Here is a 15,602-nt window from a genome sequence, read left to right as displayed (position 1 = left end):
TTACACTGTTTCAACACATGGATGGCATGTAATACATTCTTTTTTACCAAAAAGAATGTATTACATGCCATCCATGTGATGAGATAACAAATAACAGAACAAAAACAACAGTACAAAGAGATAATTGGGAGTTGTAGCTAATGAAGAAGCAAGATCTAAAATAAGAGTGAGAGTAGGTGAGTAGGTAATGAGCATGCTCACAGCTTTGATTTGATCTCTGGCATGATAACTCACCAATTTTCTCTAAAGTTCTCTAAAAAAACAAGTATACAACAGTTTTTTTTTTGTACAAAAAAATAACAAACTGGATCAGATTAGCCATGAATTTCATACTGAATATGATTTAATACAGTAAAAATCCTCCACCCAAAAGTATGTCTATGACAAATTGCTTTGCAACAGTAACAATTCCCCAGTCTGTCTAAACACAATAGATTACAACAGGCTTAGGATTTATAATAAATGTGTTACGTACTAATGGTTTCCTCATCTGTTGGTGGAATTGACGGATGACAGTTCATTTTGTTTCTCTATTCGCCTCTCATTGTATTTAATGCTTCAGAATAAGACGCTGTTTTGGCATCTTAAAATCAGGGTGCACTAAACAATAGAACTGACTAAGTAGAGGTTTGTTGAGGTATCTGTTGAGCCGCTTGCAATTCCTGTAGTTCCAGACAAGTCAATATTTCAATCAAACATAAATGAACATTTTAGTCCACACATAACAGGAAGTGTTTGTACGCTGAGAATAGGGTCCAATGCAAAACTGCGGTTATCCAACTTGTTTTTGTTGAATTTACACTTGTGTAAATGTGTACAGTTAAAGTAAATGTGTATAGAAAATACCCTTATAATAAATACCCTCACAGTAATACATATCTCTATTACATTCTATTTGACATTAAGCACATTTATCCAATAATGTTCATTAATTACAGTCATACAGCGTTTTCTGACCACATACATTACCTGGATTTAACTAAGTAAATGATTTGGATTTAATGTTGCAGTTGGTCAGGTCTAGGTTCAGCAACAGTATGTGCTGAAAGAATGAGGTCAGCTGACTATCTGAATATACTGAATATAGACCAGGTTATTCCATCAATGGATTGTTTCTTCCCTGATATATTATATTGGGCATATTTCAAGATGACAATGTCAGGATTCATGGGGCTGGAATTGTGAAAGAGTGATTCAGGGAGCATGAGATCATCATTTTCACACATGGATTGTTCACCACAGAGTCCAGATCTTAACCTCATTGAGAATCTTTAGGATGTGGTGGAGGAGGCTTTGTGCAGTGGTCAGACTCTACCATCATCAATGCTGCTGCAAGATCTTGGTGAAAAATTAATTGAACACTGGATTCAAATAAATCTTGTAACATTGCAGAAGCTTATCAAAACAATGCCACAGTGAATGCGTGTTGCAATTAAAGCTAAATAAGGTCCAACGTAATATTAGTGTGTGACCTTTTTTTTTGGCCAGGCAGTGTATATCAAGTCACAGAATTAAATAATTGTCCTGTAAAGTTTTTTGTGGAGATGTCTTTTTTACAAAGAAAGTCCTTTTTTGTAATGGTCTCTAATAGGACATTCCACTGTGATGTCCAAGTGCAAAGCTGTAAACAAAGCTGTCTCTGTGTCTGTCAGTCTAAGGTCAACACATAAGTCTTCCTTTGGAGGAAAAGAGGTTCTAGGTGGCACAGACTATCAAGGATGAGTGTTTTATAGCTTTTGGGTGGCTGGACTAAATGAGTTTTGTTGTTAATCATGTGCATCCAGTCATGGACACAATTTATACATGGTCTATTGACCTAGAATAATGACCTGATACTGTACCAGGTCTCAAAAGCAAAGGCAGAGTCAATCTGGTTTCAAGAACATGAGTTGACAATGAGTTTAATGTTGGTCAGAGGATCTAAATCTTATTGAATACCTTTGGAATTGGATTCATCTATAAAATTAATTGAGAATTGGGACTGTTGTAAAGGCAAAGAGATACTGTACTTAGTATTAGTATAGTATAGTATAAATGCTATTGATAAAATATGTACTGATCATATAATTCTATACAAAAAAGTAATCTATATACATTAAAAAAATGCCTGTGTTGAACTTTTCCTTTTCAGCTTTTCTCTCCTACTTATTTGTTCCATTCTCGCCTGCAGGCGAATCATTCATTTTTATTTAGACACAAAAATTTAAGCATCTGTTCTGCAGTGAAACTTTTTTACTGATTAAAACACTTTACTGACACTCTAATGGGTGCTTACAAATACCTCAAGCTACACGGCTGTTTGAGCTGCAGATGGTAGAAGAAACTTCCCAAGCGAATATAACAGCACTATAGATGCACTCTGGTGGACTGAATGTGGAGATATTTTTATGCATTAATGCATGTTTTTTTGCTAAAGAGATGACTTTCCTGGTGAGCGCATTGACCAATGTGTTTTAGCCCTGCAGGAGTTTATTCAACACTGCAGATATGAAGCACTCAGGGATAAATGTTGAGATCTGCTAATGGGAACAACACCATGAGACCAACTTATATCTCCAGCTCCACTAAAGCAGGCCTGGCTGCCCTATATGATTGTGATTTAATCAGTTATGCAGAGTTTTACTGCAAAAATAAAGAAAGCAGCTACACAGATGCACCAACAAGAATGTTGTTTCTTATTTAACACCTCTCTAATTCTGGACTGGACTGGATTTGGCCTTCATAACGTCACTGTGACCTGGAAGATGTTTATTGTATCCAATCCTAATCCAGATGACAAAATCTAAAAAGTTAATTACTGACCACAGAACGTAATTGAGGAAGGTAGTTCTTCAGGATTGAAAATCACTGGACTAGATTTACTATTAACTATTAATGGGCAGCTAGTTTAATAACAATACTAATTTGATTAATAAAAGCCTTAACAATGACTTTATAATACACACATAAATGTGTTACCTCTAAAATTACCTTCAACAATTCCTTAATAATATACGGAGCCCCTAGGGTGACATCATGTAAAAAAAAAATGTGTGGAATGAGTTCCTTAGGCGTGGAAATGACATCACTAAGTCGTGGCCACGACTTATTAAGGTATGGGAATGAGTTAATTCATTCGTAGCCATTAAGGCGTGGCCAAAAGGTCCTTTTTGTTTCACAGTTAACAAAGCGAGCAGCTCTCATGGTTATGCACAATATGACTGCATAAGGAGGGTAAACAGGTCTGTATACTGTCTGAGTCTGAGCCAATCAGCTTTTAGTATGTGAGTTAAGTGTCTTTTACTTAGAATTATCCCATGTCTCACTGCTAGAGACTCCAAAGTATCATCATCATTTATTCAGAGGTTAAATTAAAAATAAACCAGTTTACTCTCGATTTTCTTACAAAAGATTTTCCGTGGATTAAAGGAGCTTTGATATAATATTCAGTTTCTTCATGGGCATTAATATACAGAAAAGCCAGCTTTATTATTCTCCGGCTAGGTTTAATTTACACGCCTTAATTATCTAGTTTCCATGCCTTAATTATCTTGTTCCAATGTATTAGTATCTCATTCCCACACCTTAATTATCTTGTTTCCATGCCTTAGGTGTCAGGTCTTAGCCCTGTCTCGTGTCTCTGTGTGTCTTCCCCACGTGACCTGTGCTCCCCTGTGTCTCCCGTCTTAGTAGATTTCCACCTGTGTCTCATTTGTAGCTCCGCCCCTTCCCCAGGTGTTTCCAATTCTAGAGTGTTTCTTGTTTCCTTATATAGATCCCCTGTGCCACTTTGTCTCTGTCGGTCTTTGCACCTTCCCATGTCGTTTTGTCTTTCTCTCCGTTTAATAGTCTCTCTCAGTGTTTTCTTGTCTCCTAAGCCTTAGTCCCGTGTTTCTCGTTTATAACTTGTTTAATGTTTCTAGTTTCTTGTTTACTTACGTGTTCCCTAGTTCCTTGTATATACCCCTGCTTGAAGTTTATTAGTTTATTCCATTGTATATATTTCCCTTGCCCAGTTTAGTTAATCCTGTCTTGTTTTAGTTCCTTGTTTGTTAGTATTTTGGTTTATTATCTTTGTTACATGTTTACTTGTTTCTTTGTCTTTCTTTGTTATTTATTTAATAAATTTATTTATATCGCCCTTACCTGCACCTGTGTCCGCCTCCTCGTCTCCCTGCCTGGGTCATTCGTGACATTAGGATCTGACTCCCACTCCTTAATAAGCTGTGGCCACGCATATATATATATATATATATATATTTTTACATTATGTCACCTTAGGGGCTCTGAAATAATATTATTAAACATTAAGTAACAACAAACATTTGCTCTAAGCCTGAACATTACTCAGACACATTTACAATTTCTGTAAACAACCCAAACAATTTACCAATTTAAGATTTTATATAATTATGTTAAATATCTCCAAAGGAGTCTAGAACAAACATGATAATACAGGATATCTTCAGGATATCTAGCATAAACAGCTTTATTGTATAAAGCGCATGAAAATATGTTAATGCATAGATGGATAGATATATATAAGTTCATATGAATGAGGATTAATGTGAAAATTGGGAAACAGAAAGAGAGAGAGAGATTTTCCTTCCTATTCTTTTGGCTGCCTGTGGCACAGGGCAGATGAGAGGACGGCAGCAGTGTGTACATCCACAACTCCTCCCATCTGCTGTGTAGCCGTGGGCTGAAGGTTCAGTCCTCTAGAGAACAGCTCTGCCTTCCCATCCCATGAGCTAAGCCCACCATCCATTACTTAACAGTACCCAACAGTAGTTTCCATACAATTGTGAATTTAAAACATATCTGAATCTGTTCTGGTACAGAAATTATACTTTTTTTTTGTTGTTGATACCAAGAGAAAAAGGTGATGTTTCCCCCCAAATGCGATTGCCAGTGTTGCAAGGATGTTACTGGATTGGCTCATCTGGCCAGTGTTTTATGTCTGCATAATTATAGAGCTTCGTTTATAAGATCTCAAAGTCTTAGGATTTTTCAGATTTATCTTTTGAAGCCACACATGAACCCATCCTTTGATCTCTGAACTTGACGCACAGTACAATGCATGCCACATTTGGGAAATGACTAAATGTAATTTATGCCAAGAACCTTCCTGATTCATTAGTATGGATGGATTTTTAAAACTCCTCCGCCAGAGATCAAAGCAAAACCCTCACCTGACATCAATTAATGACAGTTGGAGAGAAAGGCTGATTTATATTTCAATTGAGAGAGTCTGGATTTTGAACCCTCATATTACCACTATCCTGAATGTAGACTATAACATGACAAGGAAACATACCATTCTACAATACTAATACTAATACAGTCATGTGACACAGCTGAGAGAATTCTGCATGGAGGAGTGGAAAAAACAGTCAAATTGATAAATTTTAGAGACTCTAATTTAGGTTATTTGAGTATTATTTGAAATACCAGCTGTTAGTTCATTGAGAAATTTGCATTTTTGTTTATTACATTTTACAACATATGTTTAAAATTAATTCCAGTTTTATTTAAGATATCTTAATGATAGTCAAATCAAGCACAAATGTCTATATGATTGAATATGTTCAAAAAGATGATGCTTTTTAATCGAGGGTCCAAATGTATTTTCATGTGACTGTGTTTTCGCAGCTAATATTTTAAAAAATATATATCAATTTAACACAAACGGGGAAAAAAATCGTAACTTTCAATGGAAGTCAATGTGATCTTTTTACTTAAAAAAATAAACAACTGCCATACTGAAATTGTATCAGCAGATGTGCATTTTATTCATTTGGTCACATATGAAGTCTCACCAATAAAGGAGCATTATAATGTATATATTTCCTACAATATAAATACCAAAATGGTTTTGAGAAACAATGTTATAAAGGAACTGTTGTAAAGTCTTTAAGGCACCTTTCAATACTATTTCTTTATTTAAACCATTCAGCCTCTCCAAAGAACCATGCTGGTGTCTTTATTTAAGGCCTTTAGCACTGCAGACATTTGAATAGGAGAATCAATGTGTGATATTTGACTCGGGTTAGTTGTTAGATGTTGGGCTGTCTGATGCTTTACCCTTAAATAGGATTTTGCTTTGATCGGTGCAAGGGCGTGATCTCAGAAGTCGTTCACAGTTGAAAACAGCTTCCAGAAAAAGACGATAAATAATTCAGAGAGAAATCTGCTTTTCAGGTTCCTATTAACATGTTTATTTCTGAATAGCACACAATATAACTTCACACATCTTATATTTTCTTTAATAAGAGGCTCCAGTAATTAGCATGTCTTGGTTATCTGTGAATACTGCCTCCTGTAAGTTGGGGGTTTTTGTGGCTTCCTGCAGCTTTTGAATCTTTCTGATATGAATATCTTTTTGAACGAAGGTGCAGCAGAGTAAATATTTTATATCCATGTTTCCCATTACTTGTCCCCTACTAAATACTTGGTGCTGTGAGAGTTGGTTCATTACTAGATGAACCAATATCTGAAATAGTGGCACAGAAAGGTTTCTCCAGCAATGTGTGAATTTCCATGTAAACAGCAGAGTCCGAAATCTGTTAATCTCTTTTGCTGGGTTTAAGCCCAAAAGGCAGTTGAAACTTCTGTTTCTTCCACTGCTTGAGTAACTTTCTTCTTAGCGAAACTTTATAATTTACTGAAGCAGAGTTTGGGGGTGAAACGATCAGCACAATCGTTTAATGTACTGAGCTTATTGGCTGCCAAGAGCATTTTGGAGAGGCTGCTTTTCTTGTGTAGCTGAAGCTGTAAAGAAGATTTTTTTACTCTTATGTGTGTCTTTTATTTATTTCTTTTTCTGCTATAGAAGTCTAGTGGTCAGTTGTCTAGGGGCAGGGAATAAAAGTTCAAAACAGAAACAACGAAGACAGCATGAAAAATGGAAATAGCATTTGCTTTTATTTAGCATTAGTCTTTTATTTGATTGCAGGCAGTATAAACACAGAATATATAATGTTTTATCTGCCTAACTTTATTTCATTGTTAATATATATATCCATTTGTGCATTTCATATGTATATAGAGATTTATCCCTCTACAATGCGTAATATCATTATATCATTCAAGTAATCAGGAGGAATTTCAGTGAGTAAAGACCACATCAAACCAGCTCTTTTTTTTTTTTTTTTTTTTTTTAAGAAATGGATGTAGTGTGTTCTGGTCCAAAGCAGAAAAATGACTGGTTGTGCCAGTACAGTTTTGTGATGTAGAAAAGTACACCTGAGATCTTGAAGCAACATATGTTTCCCATTAAGACAACATATTTAAAACGACATGCTGCATACATTACAAAAGCATGGCTGTGGAAGAAAACGGACCCGTCCTGTTGCAAGAAGAACAGGGAGAAAAAAAGGCCAAAAACACTTCACTGTTTGGTGTCCTTGGTGCAAAAACATATTTTAAATGTTGTGAGAAAGAATGCAACATTACAAAGATTATGAAATGTGCTGCAGGCCTGAAATGCAGGAATTGATGTATGTTGATGTATGTGAAATTGATCAGATAAAACATGAAATATATTGGGTATATGTAGATTTGCATCTAATTTTCTATAAATAATGCAACCAAGAGAAAAATATAATTATGAATAATTTAATCATAAATATATTTAAATCAAAAGTGGTAATTGTGATGAAATGACAAAAATATGTCAGCTTGTTTAGTTTAAATTTCAAGATTTTAAGTTTAAATTCCCAAAGTCTTATCTAATGGTCTACTGATACGTTACAGAATGTGCCAAAGTGTAAGAACAAGAATAAAATCACAGAATAAAATAGATTTTTTTCTCTCTTTTTCTCTCAATTTAGTGCAATGAATCCACCAAACCAAACAACAAACAAAAAGAAATCCTGCCTTTTTCTTTTTTCTCTGCTCTTGGCGAGGAACAAATCGAGAATAGTGGAAGGCAGCATTGTGACTCAAATGATGCCAAACTGAAGCCTGAGTATGTGTCAGCAGAGGGATAAACTGTGGCAGAGGGGATCAAGCAGGAGAACCTGGCATACATACTGAAAATAAATACAACTAAATTTCCAGTAAAATTTGGGCTGCAGTTATAGACTGTATTCTCAATCATGGCTTGTACATTAAAGTGGAATAAAAAGCCAGCAGCGTTTTATTTTCTGGGGTTTTATTTTAGCTACATCACTCAAACACTGGCACAGAAAACACTACTGTGACAAGTCCTGATTCACATAGAAACCCATTTTCCTTTAATTAGCAGAGTCAGCTAGAGATGTGCTGCTTGTCTCAGAAAACTGACTAAAAGTAGACTAGGTATAATGGGGTTTTTGTTAGAAGCTTGGGTGTGCAGAAAGTTTGTAGGTATATATATAGATAGATAGAGAGATATGTAACAAGTTATGACTGCTATATAACAACAGCTTTAGTGTTTAATAATGGTTTTTCATCATTTGTTTATTTTAGTCTTTTTTAAAGAGGGAACAGCTGTGTTAGGGGTTCAGTGTGTCAGTTCCATGTACTCGACTAATAACTCATTATTGACCCAAAAATGCTGAGACTACGGATAATAATAAATTATTGTGAAAATATTAACCAAATACTTTTAACTTGGAATCAACATGTTTTTGTCTTATAAATATGATTATTATTATGTTTTTTATTATGTTTGTTAACAAACTTTGAGTTGTCTTGCTTTTGTAGAATTTTGTCAGCATACAGATGGTTTTTGAGTGTTGATGGTTCTATACTGAAACATTTTCTTTAGTAAACCCTTAAAGAAACCAAATTTTAAGCGTATATATTACCAGGGAATTTATGCAATAATTTATTAAATGATGAAAAGTAAGATGTTGAAACAATCTCACAGTGTCAATGTTGATTCATCTTTCAAAATCAGCACATAATTAAACCATAATATGACATTGCTTCAACCAACTGAACAACTCTGCCATGATAAATACAATTTTCTTGGACACTGATTATATTCAGCATATGCATTTCTTTCTTAAACTTAAGAAAAAAATTGAATGGCCAACTGAACTTTACTAAAAGTGCATTTATTCTTGAATCTATGGATCCCATGGCCAGATCTCTCTTTGTGAGAGGGTTCTTGTTGCAGTAGCGGCTCCAAAGGACACATCTGATGTGAATGCACCACCATGCCCTGGAAAAGCACTCTCAAGCCCCATTCTTACAATAACCAATGAAATTAGTTGTGGGTGTGGTAAATAATTTTAGTGAATAACCCTTGGGCATGTGAGGTTTACATGCGCTGATGCACGTATGCAGAATATTTAACAGTTCTGAAGATTTATGAGAGGAGTTTTTAATCCTTAGTGTGTTGTGTGATTATACATAATCCGAATGCTAACGTCCATGACTGTGAGGGCTGGATGTCTTTGATAGTTTTACTTGGAGCAGCGTTCTTCAATCCTGGCCCTGGTGCCCCCTGCTCTGCATATTTATGGCTCTTCTTTCTCCCAACTCACCTGATTCAACTAATTAGCTCATTAACAAGCTCTTTCAGAGATCTGATGGGTGTGTTAAATCAATAAGACCTCTAAAAAGAGCAGAGCAGGGGGCGCCAGGATCAGGAGTGAAGAACGCTGGCTTAGAGAATGCTTTAAGACACGTTTCTGAGTGCTACCTGCCCAGTAGACATCACCAGCCCAGGAAAAGGAAAATATGGATTTAAGCTTAATACATGTTTGGGAAACTAACTTTAAGTCAACGCCAGTTTCATTAAGTGTGTTTTACTATTAATATAGATAGATAGATAGATAGATAGATAGATAGATAGATAGATAGATAGATAGATAGATAGATAGATAGATAGATAGATAGATAGATAGATAGATAGATAGATAGATAGATAGATAGATAGATAGATAGATAGATAGATAGATATAAGTCATGACTGCTATACAACAACAGGTGTAGTGTTTAATAATGCTTTTTCATCATTTCATCATCAGTCTTTTTTAAAGAGGAAACAGCTGTGTTAGGGGTTCAGTGTGTCAGTTCCATGTACTCGAAAATATGGACTTAAGCTTAATACACGTCTGGAAAACTAACTTTAAGTCAACTTCAGTTTCATTAAGTGTGTTTTACCATTAATATGAACAGACACCACAAGTAAAAAGGTAAAAAAAAGGTCAACTTTGTTTTTTAGCTTGAATTTAAGAACTAGTAGAAATACCATAGCCTAACTGGGGGCCAAAGTAACAGGTCATAGGCCCATTGAGCAATGTTAATGTAGACCAGGAGAAAGTTAGAAAAGATTCCTTTTAATAAAAATGGAGATGCTTATTCACCCTCCAACCAAACACCAAGAGAATAAATAATGCTCTACCAGTAGGCCTGTCACAATAATTACATTATCGACTTATCGTCCAATAAATTACCTCAATCATTTTTTGCACTTACAAAATGCACTTACATATATTGTGACTGTGACCATGACCCGCTAGTGCAGAAGTACAGAGAGACACAGACATAGGGAGTAAACGTACCTTCATTAGGAAAAATGGAAAAATCAACACCCAAAAATTATAGAAACATATGAATGGCCCAGTGCGGCTCTAGACACTTAACTTTAGTGTCTCTTAGGTTTGTGTTGTCCCAGCCTCCCTCTCACCATCAGCATATCTCTGAGGCAAAGCGAAGGCTAAGGCGAAGTCTTTATGCTGGTCCAACGCAGGCCAGCTGGGACAGACCTGGGCCGCACGTCATGGTGTGGGTCGGCCCCACCGTTCCCCTGCCTCCACACTTCGCAATGTGTATTTATATATATTAATGACTATAACCTTCTTTGGTTCAAAAAAAATAATAATTTTTTGGTTACAGAATTAGGTCCGTGAACAATACCTTTGTTATGATATTATGTTGTCATTATATTAGTGCCATTTAATGGTCTTAAAATGGCAACAATATGGTTTATCGCACTTATTTCTGGAACAACATAACGTTTGCGAAAAAAAAATGTTATTGTGACAGACCTCTCTACCATTAGAACCGCCACAATTAAACAAAGAAATATAACACATAAACACATACACACAACCCCCCACAAACAACATAAAACCCAGTGATAACCCCAAACAAATAAGAAAGGCGGACACAGAGGATGCAGGAGTTCCCCTGAGAGCTTCTAAGCCCCCTGCCAAACTCAACGCCTTCACAATACAAACAGGTGCTCACAAAATACACACTACAGTTTGTGCTGAAGCTGGTGTAGAAGCAACTCTAACAGGACTCTAAATGTGCTACAGCGGCTCATGCAGAGATATTATGCATATGTTCTGTTTTTCCAAACAACTTCCCGGTGAGTCTACTGGCCGATTTGTTTTAGCGCTGTGGGAGTTTTCTCAGCACTGTAAATCCAAAACACTCAAGGACAAATTTCCTGAGATCATGTCACTGGGAAAAAACATTACGAGAAGTTGTTTACAGGTTTTACCCCACTGCACCAAGCAGGACAAAACACTAAACCAAGCAGCAACATAAGCACCAAAGCAACATCTTTCCACTCTTCCATCCCTCTACTCTTACCAATTTTAGGTCTCTGCATATATTACTGTCAAATGTTATTGCCTGAACTCTAAATCTTGGTACTGACTGTCAGGCGCAATGTGGATTACTGCCCTTAAACAGAACTCTTGCAGTTTTACAGTTACATCCCACCTGATCCTGGAAATGCCAATATCCCAATCATTATGCACTAGGGAAAGGCACATTTTTCTACCCAGAAAAAAAAATCTGTGAATCCGTGAACTTTCACTTGTTCAGTTAATGTTAATGCATTAAAGCACACAATTACTCTGTGTGGAAACTTTAACACAATAATTGATTTATTTTGCTAACTGGTCATTTTACCTCCCATAATTCACTCTTTTTACAGAACCTAGTAACATACTAGTGGTTTTATTTATATCACACTGAGTGAAAGGACAGACGAGGAGAGCAGACGCACATGCAAGTAATATTTATTAAAGAACAGAAAACAAACAAACAATAAACCAAACAGGAACTTGAATAATAAACTGAATACAAACAGAACAGAAATGCAGCCATGACAGACGTATAAACGCACAAGACTAACTAACACTAAAGACAAAGGAGCTTAAATACATACACAAGGTGGGAAAGGGAACAGGGAACACCTGGGGAATGATTAATGAGGGGCGGAGCTACAAATGAACACAGGTGAATGGAAAATTACTGGGGAAGAGACGGGGAGATGAGAAACACAGGAAAAATAGTACAAGGGCGTGACAATTTAGTGAACACAGAATTCCTACTTTTAAATTTAGAAGGTAGATTACTTTTTGTTTAAATCAGTTAAAATATGGATTAAATCTCATTAATAACTCTTACACACAATGATGCTGCCACTGTGAAGTGTAGGTTTGACAGGTTTCCTCTACTACCTACTGATTTAATCTATCTGTCGTGTTTAACAGTACAAGCAGTTATGCTGTTTGACCTGCAAGCTCTATTCAATTTCCTTTATTAAGGCTTCTGTGTCTAAGCTTCATTGTTTTCGATGCTAACATAGTCCCGTAAACCTTTACTCGGCAGATAAAGAGATTATAATTTAGTCAGTTTGCAATACATACCAAACTACATGTTTATTTTTTTCTTTTCATAAAAAATACAAGGAAGGAAACAAACATTTTATCTTAAATTATTATTTCATGTCATTGATAGAGATAAATACTTTTAATGAATGTAAATTTACAAATTTACCGTTATTCATTATTCACGTCATTTGAATAAAACTAATAAAAGTGGAAAAATGCTGAGGAGAAGTTTTAATCTGAAAGATTTATGCATCTAGTCCGTATTTTTACAATTTTGTCCTAATTTTTGTATCATTTATTTAACGAATACATGTACATCTTCTTCTACATGTAGCAGAAGAGGTTTAACCCTTTTTCAGTATGGGTGAGTAACACTATCACAGTTTCTATACTCATTTCTGCAACCCTAAATATACAGCATGGTCTCATTTCTGAAATCAGTGTAATTAAAGTGTAATCTCATTTCAGGTTACATTTCAAGGTTCTTTTTGGAGTTTAGCCAAGTCTTTTTGGGACTGTAGCCATCTTTGCAATGCAATATAAAATGAAATAGTTAGTGACTGCACAGTTTCTGTAGGTTTACTGCTGTAAACAGCCTGTTGTTTAAATAATTGTCCAAAACAGGTCCCTATTGGAATGCTGATTTAGTTTAGATAAAGAGCAAAAGCCTGTGCTGTGTGTGTGAATTAGTGACTGCAGAGAGGGATAAATATGAATCTCTTTTTTGTGCCTAGGGCACATATGGGTTTAGTGTGCTGAAAGAGCTCATTTACACAGTTTAAAGATTTATTTAAGATATCTGAAGTCTAATCTGTCTGAAGCAGGGCTGCTCATTCCTGGTCCTGTAGGTCTACCACTATACAGAGTTACCTCCCCCCTATTTTCATATGCCATCTAACAAGCATCTTTGTGCTGAGAAGCTTTTGGAAAACCAACCTCTGATCTAGGTATTTTTTTGTTAGATTTAAAATCTCCAGGGCAGTAGATCTCCAAGACCAGGAATGAGCAACACTTGTCTCTCTGTGTTTCACTTATGAAGAATTGTGAAGAAAATAAGAGTTATGAAGAAAATGTTACTAGGGGCAATAATATAGAGAAGATATGGAAACAAAAAACATGCTTGAGTAAATTAATAAAAAATCTATAATTCTATAAGTAAATATTTTTAGAGAATAAAGGGTGTTTCTATTGGAAATTACATGGTGAAAAGCAGAATTTGTTTTCAGTAATACCTACACTGTAAAAAAATTCCTTGTAAAATTACAGTAAAATACTGGCAGCAGGGTTTCCAGCTCTTTACTGTAATTTTTACGGATTCTGTCCTGTATTCTGATTTACAGTTTCTTCCTGTTTTATTCAAAACATGCAAAGACCGTGAATTTGACAAAATACAGTAAAATACTGGCAGCAAGGCTTCCAGCTTTTTACCGAAATTTTTAACGTTTTTGTGCTGTATTCTAAATTACAAATTAAGCTAAATCGAATAAACACAAAAACAGCATTAAATATGTTATAGTAAATTTTTTTATTAAACAAAATGACAATATAATAACAACCTCAGAGCAGATACACTCAGTGAGTTATATAAACAATCTGTCCATCAAACCCCTCTCATTCTCAAGCTCAAAAAAAGTAAGAATAAAAAAATTAGTTGTTTTCTGGTAAAGGCTAGTTAAAATAAACTAAAATGTTTCTTTGAAAACAAAAATGCAAAAAATTAGTGTGTGAACATTTAAATGAAGTCCCACTGAAAGTTCATGAGATGTTTTAGGAGTGTGGAGACACGAGGATTGACTGCCTGAGATTTCTTGTAGACAATTTTGCCTGTCTTCTTTGAGACCACCTTGCCCCGGATCGTCTTTGAACCCCTCTCTAGGTTTATCCCAATGAATATAAAATAGCATTCAGTTGGTGACTTTTAGAGTGATTCAGGAAATTAAGCATGCACAAGAAGAAAATGACAGATATAAGAAACAACTCTGAATGAACTTCAAAGTACAAGAGGCTTCCTCCTGGTACTGCAAATTGAACACATAGTACATTGCAAACAAAGTTGCAAACCTGGTCAAGAATGTAGGTAGGATGCCCTCACAAATGACACGACCCTCAAGACTAAGCTCCTTTCCTTGTTTGTATTTGCCAAGAGTGGCATTTCCTTTGTTCTCCTTCCCGCCTTTTTTCTACAACTCTTTTAAGATCATTTATTTTTCCACCTGTTTTCCAGTCAAACAAGTTCCACAAGCCTTTTATTTCACTAAAAGAAAGTGCAAGCTAAATAATAGTAAAGCACATTCATAATGATTAATTAAATAAACAACGAAATATAAACATATCTGCATAAACATATATAAATAAAATATCCAACACTTCCCTCTCCCGTAACATTTACACCACATTTTGTATTTAAATAAAATTAGTAAAACTCATTTTTTCATTCTTTTTTTTTTGGACAGTTTTGATTAATTTGGTAATTTGGTAAAATTAGTCAAACTAGCTACCTGGTAGCTATAAAGCTAAGTAGAACTTAATGAACTAAGACACATCATTGCTAGATTCATCAGATTCATCCTTCATGATGAAAATTATAATTATTATAAAAATATTTTAAAAATTACCTTCAGACATTACAAGCTATCATATATTATTGTTGCTTACAAACATCTCTTTCCTTAGTCTGCTCCCATGACATACCAAAACAGTATCTGTATATTACATGTTACATTCCAAGCCCCTTGGCTGCACACATCTATAACTACGGCACGTCTAGAACTGCAGGTCTAAAACAGCAGGTCTAGATAGGTGGCTCTCCGGCTGTGCAATTGGATACATCTCCTGAGGATGGCTTTGGGAAAATACTGTTCTTTACTGTAAAATGTTTTACTTGTGCCATATGCCGGCAAAATATGGTAATACTGTGAATAAAGCGTTACTATTGACAGTATTACCGTATTTTAAGAAAAACAGTATTGTACTGTGGCAATTTGGCTGTATTTTTACAGCAATTTTTTACAGTGTATAAAAATTATATCTATCAGTATAGGAACAAAGTAACAG

The sequence above is a fragment of the Astyanax mexicanus genome, chromosome 5, assembly GCF_023375975.1.
Source record: "Astyanax mexicanus isolate ESR-SI-001 chromosome 5, AstMex3_surface, whole genome shotgun sequence".
NCBI lineage: Eukaryota > Metazoa > Chordata > Actinopteri > Characiformes > Acestrorhamphidae > Astyanax > Astyanax mexicanus.
This window is presented reverse-complemented; position numbering follows the sequence as displayed.